This window comes from Triticum urartu, chromosome 3A (genome assembly GCF_056163025.1).
Source record: "Triticum urartu cultivar PI428250 chromosome 3A, HENAU_Tu73, whole genome shotgun sequence".
Lineage (NCBI taxonomy): Eukaryota > Viridiplantae > Streptophyta > Magnoliopsida > Poales > Poaceae > Triticum > Triticum urartu.
In genome coordinates this window covers 683,183,747-683,195,853 of record NC_141875.1, presented here as the reverse complement: position 1 = coordinate 683,195,853, position 12,107 = coordinate 683,183,747, and the positions used below count along the sequence as shown (strand labels likewise).

The 12,107-nt window shown below is 45.8% G+C and overlaps 1 pseudogene; it reads left to right on the top strand.

The window, feature by feature from the left end:
* Positions 1-1,850: 1,850 nt before the first annotated feature.
* Positions 1,851-11,821, top strand: LOC125531671 (uncharacterized; annotated as a pseudogene).
* The last annotated feature ends 286 nt before the right edge of the window (positions 11,822-12,107 follow it).

The window sequence follows — 12,107 nt, the reverse complement described above, 5'->3', positions numbered from 1 at the left end:
GTTAATTTGGGAGATGAGAGGACTGCAGCGCCTTACCTGGGGTAACAATAACATGAGATAATGGTGTTGTAACTGAACATTATGTGACTTGTGGACATCACAGGAAAATTAGTTAGTGGGTGTACCATAGATAGCGGAAGTTAGTTTTTGTTTTTCCTCATGGGAAACCGCTGGGGAGAGACGGCGAGGGGCGGTCATAGAGACATATACAGAGATAGTAGGTGTCGATATATTTATTGGCTGCTCTCTGAAACTGAATGACTAATGTAGCATGCATGTTAAAACTGAATGGCTGATGTGGCACGCATGTTGAGGTGGAGTGTTTGCATGTTGAAAGAATGCCTAGTAGTGGGGATCAACTTCTTAATAATGTTAGATTGGAAATAACAGTTACATCGTCCATAAGAAAAGGTACAATTTTATTCATGGGCTCCTCAAAACAGTCCCTTGTCACGGTAACTTTCGTTAATCTAGTAGCAAGTTCATGAGCCACCTTATTTGCTTCAGTATTACAATGTCCAAACCTACTAAGAGAAAAATCACAAGCCAAAAAATAGCAATCATCGAAGACCAGTGCTGGCTCTCCGCCAATTGTCCTCCATTCTTCATTGTGTTGATGACTACCACGTTGTCGGAGTTAATAACAAGGCGATTGCATCCCACAATCTGTGCAAGAAATAATCCAAACCTTAGAGCCAAAACTTCTGCTATCAAAACATCATCACACCAGTCAATCTTCCAGTTTTTGCCAACAATAAATCTTCCTTTATCATCTTAGAGAGCAGCTCCAGTTGTGCCTCTCAGCAGATCATGATCGAAAGAAGCATCAACATTCAGCTTATTACCAAATCCCACAAGAGGTCTGCTCCAACCACCAGTTTTACTAGATGCATTAGGGGAATGGGCATTTACATAGTTTGTTTTTATTGACCTAATCCCCATGGAAGATTGGTGCGCGTTTTGAACCTTTTCTTCATGAACCGGCATACGTCTATCCCTTCATAGATACCATTTTTGTGCATTCTAACCTAGTTTAGACAGAAACTACTCGAGTTCTATGGTCAAATCATTTGGTGATTTACAAAAGAAAAAAGGAAAATGGAAATTAGAGTTTCATGGTTGAAAGTTGCAACTCACCAACAATTTTATTCTGGTAATACACATATATTCAACTGTTGTTTGGGCCAACACCTTCCAACCTATGGTGGCCTATTAGCTATGAAGTTTTATGTTGTATTTTTTGAACTTGATTGTCTTGTATTTGATCTTGTTTGACTTTCCCTGTTATTGTAAATCAAGAATAGCCGCATTAATGTCAGCATGAAAGTCAAGAAAAATGTATGCACTCACTCATTTTTGTGCCTTTTCCAACCTACTAGTTCAAAACATATAGTTCATTCATTTCCTCCAACCAGATACAGATAACGTTGAACTGAAGCACATGAATGCTAAGATTTTGTCTTTTTGCAACTAAAATAGGATCTGATCTTAATGTGTTGTGGATGGATAGCTAATGCACCCACCAACCCGACGCGGATTTTTGGGACATGCGGCCACGCGCTGCCGATATCCAGCCCGTCCACGCGTGCTTTGCGATTCTTAACTTTAATAGGCCCTCTGGCAATACGGGGCTGCTCGATCCATAATTGTGATAATACATCTCTTTATATGTTCTGTGATCTGGCCCACGTCGCATTTAAGTATCGTATGAATACACGGACAAGATAGCTCCCCGACCTGGTAATTAATTTCCCTGGGTGTCCGCTGGTCGTGCTTCTGGACGGGTCATCTGGTGAACTCGCAGCACATCTAGCTCCCACCCACTCGCACGTCGGCGTCAAGGTGTGGAGATGGAGTCCGCGGGCACAGAGATCAGGTCAGTATGTCTGCACCAATCCATCTGTTGTGTTCTTTCTCTTTCAGCATGGAGTTCATGCTTACACAGTGCCTCGTTTCCTCTCAATCCCCTAGCTTCACGTTCCCCGGTTCTGGATCTGGTGCATCCAATGGATGTAGTGGCCCGGCAGTCTCACCAGATTCGCCGCGGTTTGCAAGGCATCCTGGATCCCTGGGCGCAGTTCGTGAGGTCGCCGAAGATGATCCCAGCGGCCGATTCCCAGATTTATTAGATACGGTTGAAGGTGTTCTACGCCCAGACGTCAGCGATTCAGAAGAGAATAAGGCCAGCAGGGCGGAGAATGTGTATGTAGCCCTGGACGACAAGTTTGGATGGGTTAGCAGGTAATACCCGTTTCTTGCTTCTCTGTTTTAGCTCATACCGGCCGGCTGGCCTGATTTGATTGCCTGCGTCCGTGGTTCAGGAAACGGCGGGATATCATGCCAGACGAAAGACCAACAAGTGCAGACAGGGTCACTGCGCTGGAAAAAGCTCTAACCGGGTTTGCAGATAGGGATTCAGATTCTGTTGTGACTCCGTCCGTTGGGCTATCATTTGACTCGATAAATGAGGCATATGAATTCTACAACCTGTATTCTTGGGAGTGTGGATTTGGTGTTCGCTATGCAAAGAGAAGGACGAATGTAAAAGGGACAAAATGCATGCAGGAGTTCGTCTGCTGCTGCTCGGTATGAGTCCTACAAACAAGTGTTCACTGTCTAATGTGTCGTCCCAAAAGAAACAAATTCGAAGTCTACATGGTGTCAATGCCAAGCCATGATAAAGCTTCTCCGAACGGACGACGAAGGCTGGTACATCAACGAATTCAGGTCCAAACACAACCACCCCATGCTGAACACTTGTGCTGAGAAGTTGCATTTCCCATCGCATAGGCATATTGACAAATACACACGTGAGCTTGTTTCCCAACTGAGACAGAACAATGTTAATCTGAGCAAGGTTTATAGTATAATCGCAACATTTTTTGGTAGAGTTGAGAATGTGTCGTTCACCAAGAGATGTTTAAGGACTCTGTGTGGGAAGCTTAGCAGGGAGCAAGCAGATGACGATGTGCGAAAGACAATGGCTATTTTTTCATAAATGAAAGCACAAGACAGCGAGTTCACATACAACGTTCAGGTAGATGATGAGAGTAGGATACGGACCCTTATGTGGACGAATGGGCGTAGCAAAACACAGTACCATCACTTCGGTGACGTTATCACCTTCGACACGACATACAAAACAAACCTGTATGATATGCCATTTGGTCTGTTTGTGGGGGTGAATAATCATTTTCAGAGTGTGCTTTATGCGGGGGTTTTGATGCGAGACGAGACCGAGGATATATTCAAATGGATTTTTTACGAGTTCGTGAAGATGATGGGTGGTAAAAAACCAATTACAATTCTAATAGGTAATGGGGGCGTCTCCGGAGCGCTTTTGTGTTTATATCGTCTTTAGTACATGCAACCGGGTGCATGACTTTTGCATGTTTCCTTCACAGATCAAGCTAGAGCCATGGAAAAGGCAACCGAGGAGGTGTATTCTGAATCCACGCATCGCTGGTGCAAATGGCACGTGCTGAAGAAGGCCAAAGAAAACCTGGGTGCTCATTACACCAAGAAGTCAGATTTTAGGGCTGAATTCCACAAGCTTGTCCGTGAGATGCTGACTAATGATGAATTCGAGGACGGCTGGGCAGCATTGCTTGACAAATATTCATTGAAAACAAATCCATATCTCGTGCGGATCTACGAGACTAGGCAGAAGTGGGCAAAACCTTACTTTGCCGGGAAATTCTGTGCTCACCAAACCAGCACTGGCAGGAGTGAGAGTGCAAACCATATGCTGAAGCAGTATGTCCCCCCGTCATGCTCAATGAATCTATTTGTCAAGCAATACAACAAGCTCCAATTCGACCGAGAACAGGAGGAAGGATTCCAGGAGAAACGTACTAGACCGGTGAGAATTTCTTCTTGTATGCCATGACCAATTGCTTACTCAGACTCGCTGTGAAAAATGATATCTTTTTTTCCAAACAGAGTCATGTTGTGCTGAAGGTGAACACCTCTCTTGAAGTACACGCAAGCAAGATATATACCAGGAAGATGTTTGAGATTTTTGGTGGCATACTGTATGAATCTGGAATGTATGATGTCGAAGAAATCATAGAGAAGCAGAAATACATAGTGACACACCGGAAAGCCGAGCTCCGTGAGAAGTGGTTCAAGTGCCAGTTTGAGGTCAACGTGTCTGATAACCTTGGTTATTTCTCGTGCATTTGCGGTCTGTTTGAGCACATGGGCATGGTTTGCTGTCACTCGCTACAGGTTAGTTTCACGCGACCATTTTTATGATCAATATACATTGATAGGTGCTTTATTTTCGAAGACTTCACAATTGTCTTCATGATGAGCAGGTGATGGTTCTACTACGCCTGAAGCAGATACCTTCGAGGCATATACTGAAAAGGTGGAGCATACATGGCAGAGACAACCTGCCAGCGCATCTGAAACACTATCAACAAGACATGGGTCCGCCGGATGCGCCCACTTTCAGGCGTTCTGCTCTGTACATCACTGCCCTGGAGGTTGCAAATATGGGGGACAGGAACCGGCGGCTTTTGAGTTTATGATGACAGGCCTGGTTGAACTTAGAACAAGAGGCGCCGAGGTGTGCGCGTTCAATGACGGCCTTGGCGTCGTTGAGCAACAGGTATCCAACAATGTAGTTCTTGGCGGTCCAAACTCAAAGTTTGTCAACGGCAAGACATCTTGCTCCGTAAGAAGTGTGGAAGGCAATCGAACTAAATCACGCGATGCTGCGTCGGTGTCTGTGCATCCTCCAATTAGCCAGGCCTCAGAAGCATCATGCCCAAATGGTGATGGGTACAATTCAGATTTCTCTGAAGCCGCGTCCAGCCTGATGCCCAATGTTGAACAAGAACTGCTTGCCCCGGAAAGAAAAAACAAACGAGGCCGGCCAACCACTAGCCGTGATAAAGCTCCTTATGAGAAAGACAGCGCCAAGAGATCTAGGTTCTGTTCCATCTGCAGGGGCAAAGGTCACAAAGCCAGCACTTGCCCTGATCGAGGTGATATCCCCAAAAAGAAAAGGAAGGTGGCCACATGCGGCAAATGCGGGGTTCCAGGGCACCGAAGGACGACTTGCAGCAAGCCTCTCGTCTCGATGATGCCCTGTGTCCCTCCTTCACATTAGACGGTGAATTTCATACGCTGATTCCCCCGTGTAACATTTGCTTAGGTATGGGCGTGCTGTCTGAACGTATCTAGATGCACATGTGTCGTGCTGTCTGAACATACGTACTTGCGTTTTATATAATCTATCAAACGTGTTTGAACGATGAACATGTGTATCCAACTGTCTGAACGTATCTAGATGCACATGTACGTGATGAAAACTCCTGCTTCGAAATGTAACAAGGAATTCATAACTTGCAGCCTTGCTCCAGGCATTTATGAATGCATTGATGCAAACAAGCCGTGTGTGGGGGCAGGACTTTCGAATTTCAAAATCTGCCCCTTGCCGCGCGCTATCCCCCTGTCTATAAAGCCTTCCAAAGCTCATCCTGGTGGCATCACACGCTCGGCAGTCATGTCGAGCTCTAGCTCTGCGTACTCGAGCGAGAGAGAGAGCAGTATCATTTGCCCGGAGACACCACAGGTTCGTCTACCTTCTGTCCCCGCAACCCCCGTCTCTTCCTCTGCATCTCACATTCTTTGTTGCTACATGCGTGCAGCGCGAGCTTCGATCTAGGAGTACCGATGGGCAGATTGCAATACAGGGCGGAGATTGTGGCAAAACGAATGTAAGCACATGATACGACTACACATTTGCTGATGGTTTGTCCAATATTCTTTCTGCCAGAAAACCTGCAGTTACGATGACTCACTACAGTTGCATGCTGTTTTTTTTGGTACAGCCAAGGGAGATTGAAAGAAAGGATGAGACGGAATTGGCAGCCTGCCCGGCGTCCACAGAAGAACCGTATGATTTGACCGAAGGATTTGGCGAGAACGATCCAATCGCTTGCCTCGATCCAGTGGAAGAGATAGAACCTAAACCATCTGTCGACCGACTCTTCACCGCTGTGCTGTACAAGCGGGCATGGGCCTCATGGGAGGACGACGACGAGGTTGACAGCCTTGCGTGCAAGAGGCCCAAATACTTGTAAGGCCCAGTAGCATCCTGTCTGGGGCTGTACTCACCCCCACTCCGTTTCAGAAGTTTGCTTGCGTGCTCCGATGTATCCACCCATCATCCAATAAAAATGTTGTGTCGTGCGGGGTTGTGCGTGTGATGTTCTTGAATGGGTTTTATAAACTCGGTGTTATAAAATGACTGAACACTATCATCGTGTCATTTTTATCGTAGGAGTGCAAAAAATTGTGTACACATATTTTTATGGTGGCATCATTCTAAAAAATTGAACGGTTGAAAAAAAAGCCCAACTATCGTCAGTCGCTGATTGTGTACACATATATTGTATTTGTGTTTTTCCTAAAAATGAAATTTGCAACCGCTCGCCTTGGCGCGAACTTTTTTCCAATTGCTTAGAATGTTATTCAATTAAAAGAAATCACTTTCACAATCAAGCTATACCACCGAACAACAATTTTTTGGAATAAGTGTAAATAATTAACGGAAGACAATAAAACATATTTCCAAACCGACTATCCCCACAATGCCTTGCCGTTTAGAGATGTGAGAGAATGGAGATTTATGGACGGAAGAGATGCAAGTCCCACTTTATCAGATAAAGGACTTTTCATTGAATAGATATATCAAGGTGTAAGCAATTAACGGAAGAGGAAAAAACTGTCCCTAGCGTACTATACCCACAATGCCTTGGCGTTTAGTGATGGCGGATAAAGCAGAATTATCACCGAAAAAATATGAAACCCTTTCTAGATACAAGCTGCACGATTGAAAAAATTCCCTCGTTTGAGAACTATCATCGGAATAGATAAAACCACTCGTCGTGAACACGATCTTTCTTCTAATTGCTTCCAAAGTGTTTTTCATAGAAGAAATGACTTCTACAACCAGACTCTACCGAAACGCAACTACCGTCCATGAGCACTGTCGTGGGCAGTGGCCCCGTCCTTGAGCAGGGCCGTGTTGTCTACTTTTTCATAGTTAGTGGAGGGAAGCAAGGTTGATAAGGTAGGAACAACGATTTTTTGAAATAAGTGTAAATAATTAACCGAAGACAATAAAACGATGTGGGAGAATGGAGAATTATCAACGGAAGAGATGCAACTCTTCCTTGCAACAAGTCCCCATTTTTTCAGATAAAAGAATTTCATTGAATAGATATATCGAGGTGATACAATCATCAAGTCGCATGGTCGAAAAAAATTTCCTTATTATTATTATCATCCAAAGAGATAAAAAGGTGTGTAAAAAGAATTCGAACCCAAATTCTCCACGCAAAATACCACAGAGAAAAAATAACATCAACTTCATAGCGCCCCATGCATCTTGATCTCGTTTCATTTTTTTGATCCCTAATGGGGGCGATCATGGTATGATCAGGGCAACTCAACGTGTGTGATGTGGCCGGGGCATGGGAACAGTTCCACCATTATTTTCAAAATGCGATGTGGTACATTGTGGACACACGTATACACAGCTCGCCCCAGCCATGACTAGTTGCTTGTGCTACGTTGCTACCGCTGGTTGCTCCGATGGGTCTCGCCTCATGAAGACACCAGCTGCTTCTTAATGATACTGCTGTAATAAGAGCGAGTTAAAGCCCGGGTTCATCATTTTTTTTCACCAACTAGCTGCCTGAAAAACGTTTAATGCCAGGGACGGGCTAAATGAGAGCCGGCGAGGATGGATCACGTGTGCCCGCGGCAGCAGTGGCCCTCGCTTTCGGCGCTACCTAACGGCATGGCTGGGTCGTACGCTGCTCGCGAGGGGATGGACAGCGGAGAGGGAGCTGCTTTGAATCCACTACCGGTGTGTACAGGGGCCATCATGACGCTTTGCCGCCATGGCTGCTCGAGTTGACGGCTAGGCAGAGGCCTGTTTAGTCAGCCCTTACTTCATCGTCCTTGCTCGCTGCACCGCTTGCATAAGAAACGCGTCCCCGGCAAGCTAGCTCGGCAGAAGGAGAGCTTCAGCCAGTGCAAGAGCAAGCTCTCTGCTTCCTCTCGGACTGGCAGTGCCGAGCTGGAACAGTGCCTGCCGCTGGGAGCGGCGAACAACGACGGGGTGAGCATTCTTTCCGTTCCCTCCACTTAATCGCCGCTCTGCCTTTGGTTGCTTACTGATATGTTTTTTCTTGCTCTCCTCTTCTTCTCCCCCATTGTGCGTGTGTCCTTGCTTGTTTCTCATCTGTTATTTCGTTCACTAGATGTCCGACGATCTAGATGCGTATGCAAAAAGATACCCGCATAGGACTAAATCATGGTCGAGGGTATACGAGTCTAGGAAGAAATCCAACGGGGCCAAGATCCATGTCGATATTTGTTTCACTCCAAAAGATGTTTATGAAGTAGTAGTTCAGTTTACGGCCGACCAGAGAGCGGACGTAGTGGATATTGGGCTCGGGGGGATGCTGAACGTAGACAACTTCACGCACATGGACCGTGAGTTCTCCTGGAACTTGTTACTGAACACCGATGCCGAGCGCTCTGCCCTTAAGATAGAAGAAGGCGTCTACGTCACTTTTAACGTGATTGACATTCACAACATCTTAGGCACGCCTGTCGGGGGAGAGATCGACATAGAAAACACATATGCTGCACCCACGTCAGACCAAATCAAGAAGATTAGGGGGATGCTAGATTTAGAAGATCTCCCTCTGTATCTGACCCCCGCTGACCTGCGGTGGGCTCTCAAGAAACCATGCCAAAACCCCTTTTCCGAGGAAGACAGAGTCCGAACCCAGGTTGGTTTTGCCATGCTTTGCATTGCCACTTGTTTCAGTCCTAGGGACAAAAGAACAACAATCCCAGGGGAAGCGTATGAGATATGCATGGACCCCTCGAACCTGCATAAGGTGAACTGGGGGAAATACATACACAGTGAACTACTCCGCGCGGCAACAAGATGCAAGAAGCTTTTAAGAGAAAGGAGGACGCCCCACGTGCACGGATGCGCATTAGTGTTGCAGGTGAGTAGGATTTGGCAGCGCCATCAGGGCTATTAGTTTTTTGTTAGGCTATAACGAGTTGATGAGCGTGCTTTGTTTTCGCGCAGGCGCTCCACTTTGACTCTGTTGACTACTCTGTGTTTGTCAATCCAGATCTGTCCGTGCGTCCAAGAATAAGGTTCTTCACAGCTGGCAACCTCGGCAGACTTATACTTGGCAACACCATCCCAGGCACTGTTCCTAAGCAGTACGGTGTGACGAAGGTGAGAGACGCCTGTCATCATTTTTCTTAACTTTGTTTTATGAAACCTCTCGCGTGAACTGATTGGAGAAGTGAAACAGGCTAGGGCGGTGCCAACTCAAAACCTCCCGTGGGACACGACACATGTCAGGCGCAAAATCACAGAGGTGAATCATAATCCTCCAGTGTACAAGCTAGTACTTGGTTTACCATGATTTCATTTGACGCTGACCGCTGACTGAACTTGTTTCAGGCTAAAGATTTTATAAATAGGTCGCTGCATGAACACTCGCTGGCTAGTACAGAGCGGAACAAGAAGTTTTCCCAGAGGCTATCTGAGCTTAACAGCGGGGCCATTTGTTTTGTGAACAACAACATGCGCAAGGAGATTGAAATGCACATGGAAAATGAGAGGGTAGTGACGAGGAGGCACATGGAAGCTTTAATTAAGTACGTTGATGAGCTGGGCCTGGGAGACTTTGGAAATGACCTAAAACAGCAACTCATTGCTGTGGCGGCTCAAACAGGTATATAACTGTTAGTGCATAAATGGTCCTACCCATTTTGTCTGGCTTTATATGGTAAAAATAAATCATTGCATCATCAATATGCAGGTGCCTACAGCGGGACTGGAGAAGGGACGAGCCAAAATGAAGCATTAAATCCTGGCCAATCCATTCCTGCAGCGGGTGTGCTCCGTCCTGGTATGATTTCCTTTTGTGGTCTGATATATGTGAAGAATTTATTGCTGCTCGCTGAACATCTGTACGCCTTTCAGTTGCGATTCGTCCTGAACCAGTGCATCCCCCGGTCCCCAATCGCGAGCCCCTGCAGCATACTGATAGTGGTGAGTACTAGAATAAATGCATATTTCGACAGTGAGAATGCTAGTGGTAGTTGAATTTAACCAATGCTGCCCGGGGAGGCTGAGGTAGACGAGATGGCCAATCCAGTATTGCCAAGCGTGCCAATTCGCATGTCCATGGGGTCTTTTGGACAGTTTTATCTAAATGGTGGCCTAGCTAATGTGCCACAGCCTGATGAAAACATGGGGTTTGTGCACCTGGGGAACAGAAAAGAAAGAGACTTTGACGAGGGGGTGAGATAATTATTTACGAGGGGAAACGTAAGTTCTTTAGCTTGCAGAATAAACAGCTCCGATTTTTGCAACCTGATTCCCTGATCTAATCAAATGTTGCTCCCATTGTCATAGGCGCCCCTCCTATAGAATTGAATCTGTTGTCAAGTTTTGGAGCTGACAACTCTAGCAGCAGCTCCGTGCCATGCATGCATCACGGGAGATCTCCATTCAGCATACCTGGCTTCACTTACGAGTTTGTTTCACCAGCAGTCGCTAAGAAAGGATGGGAAAACATGACTCAATGCTCACGTGATGTTTTAGACAGGTAGTGTGGCGCGAGAGATTACTAGTTCGGATTTTTCTACTACCTAAAAAGTTCACTAACGATTCTCGCGTTTTTTTCAGTACATGGTTTGATCTCGCTGGGCCGCCCCACATCGTAATGTCCGGGAGCGAGTTCTATGCAAACTTTTATCAGCCGGGGGGGCTTGATGACAAGGGTTTTGAGGTTGTAAACATGGTTATGGTCGAGCATGATGGAAGGTGGCACAAAAGCTCCGACAGGAGCCGTTTCAGTCACCCTTTGCCGCCGTACTTTGCGGTAAGCTTTCTATGACCAGGGCAATCGTAATGCAAATGTGTGTGGCTGAAGTTTGTTGTATAATTTCAGGCCAAAGTCATGGAGGAAGGGTACGATTTCTTGACTGATCCTTACATAAAAAAACTGTTTGTTGGAGAGCGCGTGCGTTACGATGTGAAGACATGCCGTCTGGTAAATTCTTGTTATAACTTGCTTTGGGCTTCTCATTCCTATATAAGTATAGGAATTTGATATCACCTGTCATGCTTGTGTTTCGCTAGATACTGGTCCCTATGAAGGGTGGGAGCGGCTACCACGTGTTGTACATCTTCGACATGATGAAGAAAATTGTCCACGTGATGGATCCTAAGAGGGCGCACTACAATGTTGTTGAGCTCGAAAGGAAGCATACAGGATGCATCGACAGGCTCCTGTTCGCACTGTGCAAGTGCATAGAGACGTTTTTCGATGGGTGGCATGTTAGAGAGGATGAATTCACAAGAAAAGTGCACCGCATGATGCATGAGCCGTCCTCAAGGTAAAATTGCATTGGAAGTTTTTCAGTGGTCCATCGATTTGCTTGCAGTTCTAACTGGATCGCTATCTTGTGGCAGCAATGACTCCACCTTCTACAACATTCACTGCATTTGGTGGTTTGATGGTGAATACATGCAGAAAGAGATCTGGCAGGTCGGTAAACTGGACATTACTCTATGTTATTGCACACATATTGTTATTTGGTACGTTGGGACCTGATAGATGTCTATTTTGCTGTATTTTTCTTCGCACAGGACCAGCTGACGCCGTTCAGACAGCAACTCATGAGAATGGTTCTCACAATGCCCGGAAACAGAGCGCTGCCTCCACAGGACGTGGTGGACCCTGACATGTGACGGATAGAGGGTTTCTCGTCCGATAATCGTGTGCTTCGTACTAGTATTTTCATAATTCATAGTTTAATCGCTTGAACAAGATTCGATGTCTCGCACTAGTATTTGTATAATTAAAACTATCGTCTGGTGGATCTTGGTCATATTGAAAACAATCGGGCCGGTATTACCAGTTTGTGTGTGTGCAAATATGCTTCCTCGTTTACGTTTTTTTCCTTATTATGTTGTTGAAAACAACCGTTTCTCCTTTTTTAATAACCAGCATCCACTTCATATCACTACGGTAATA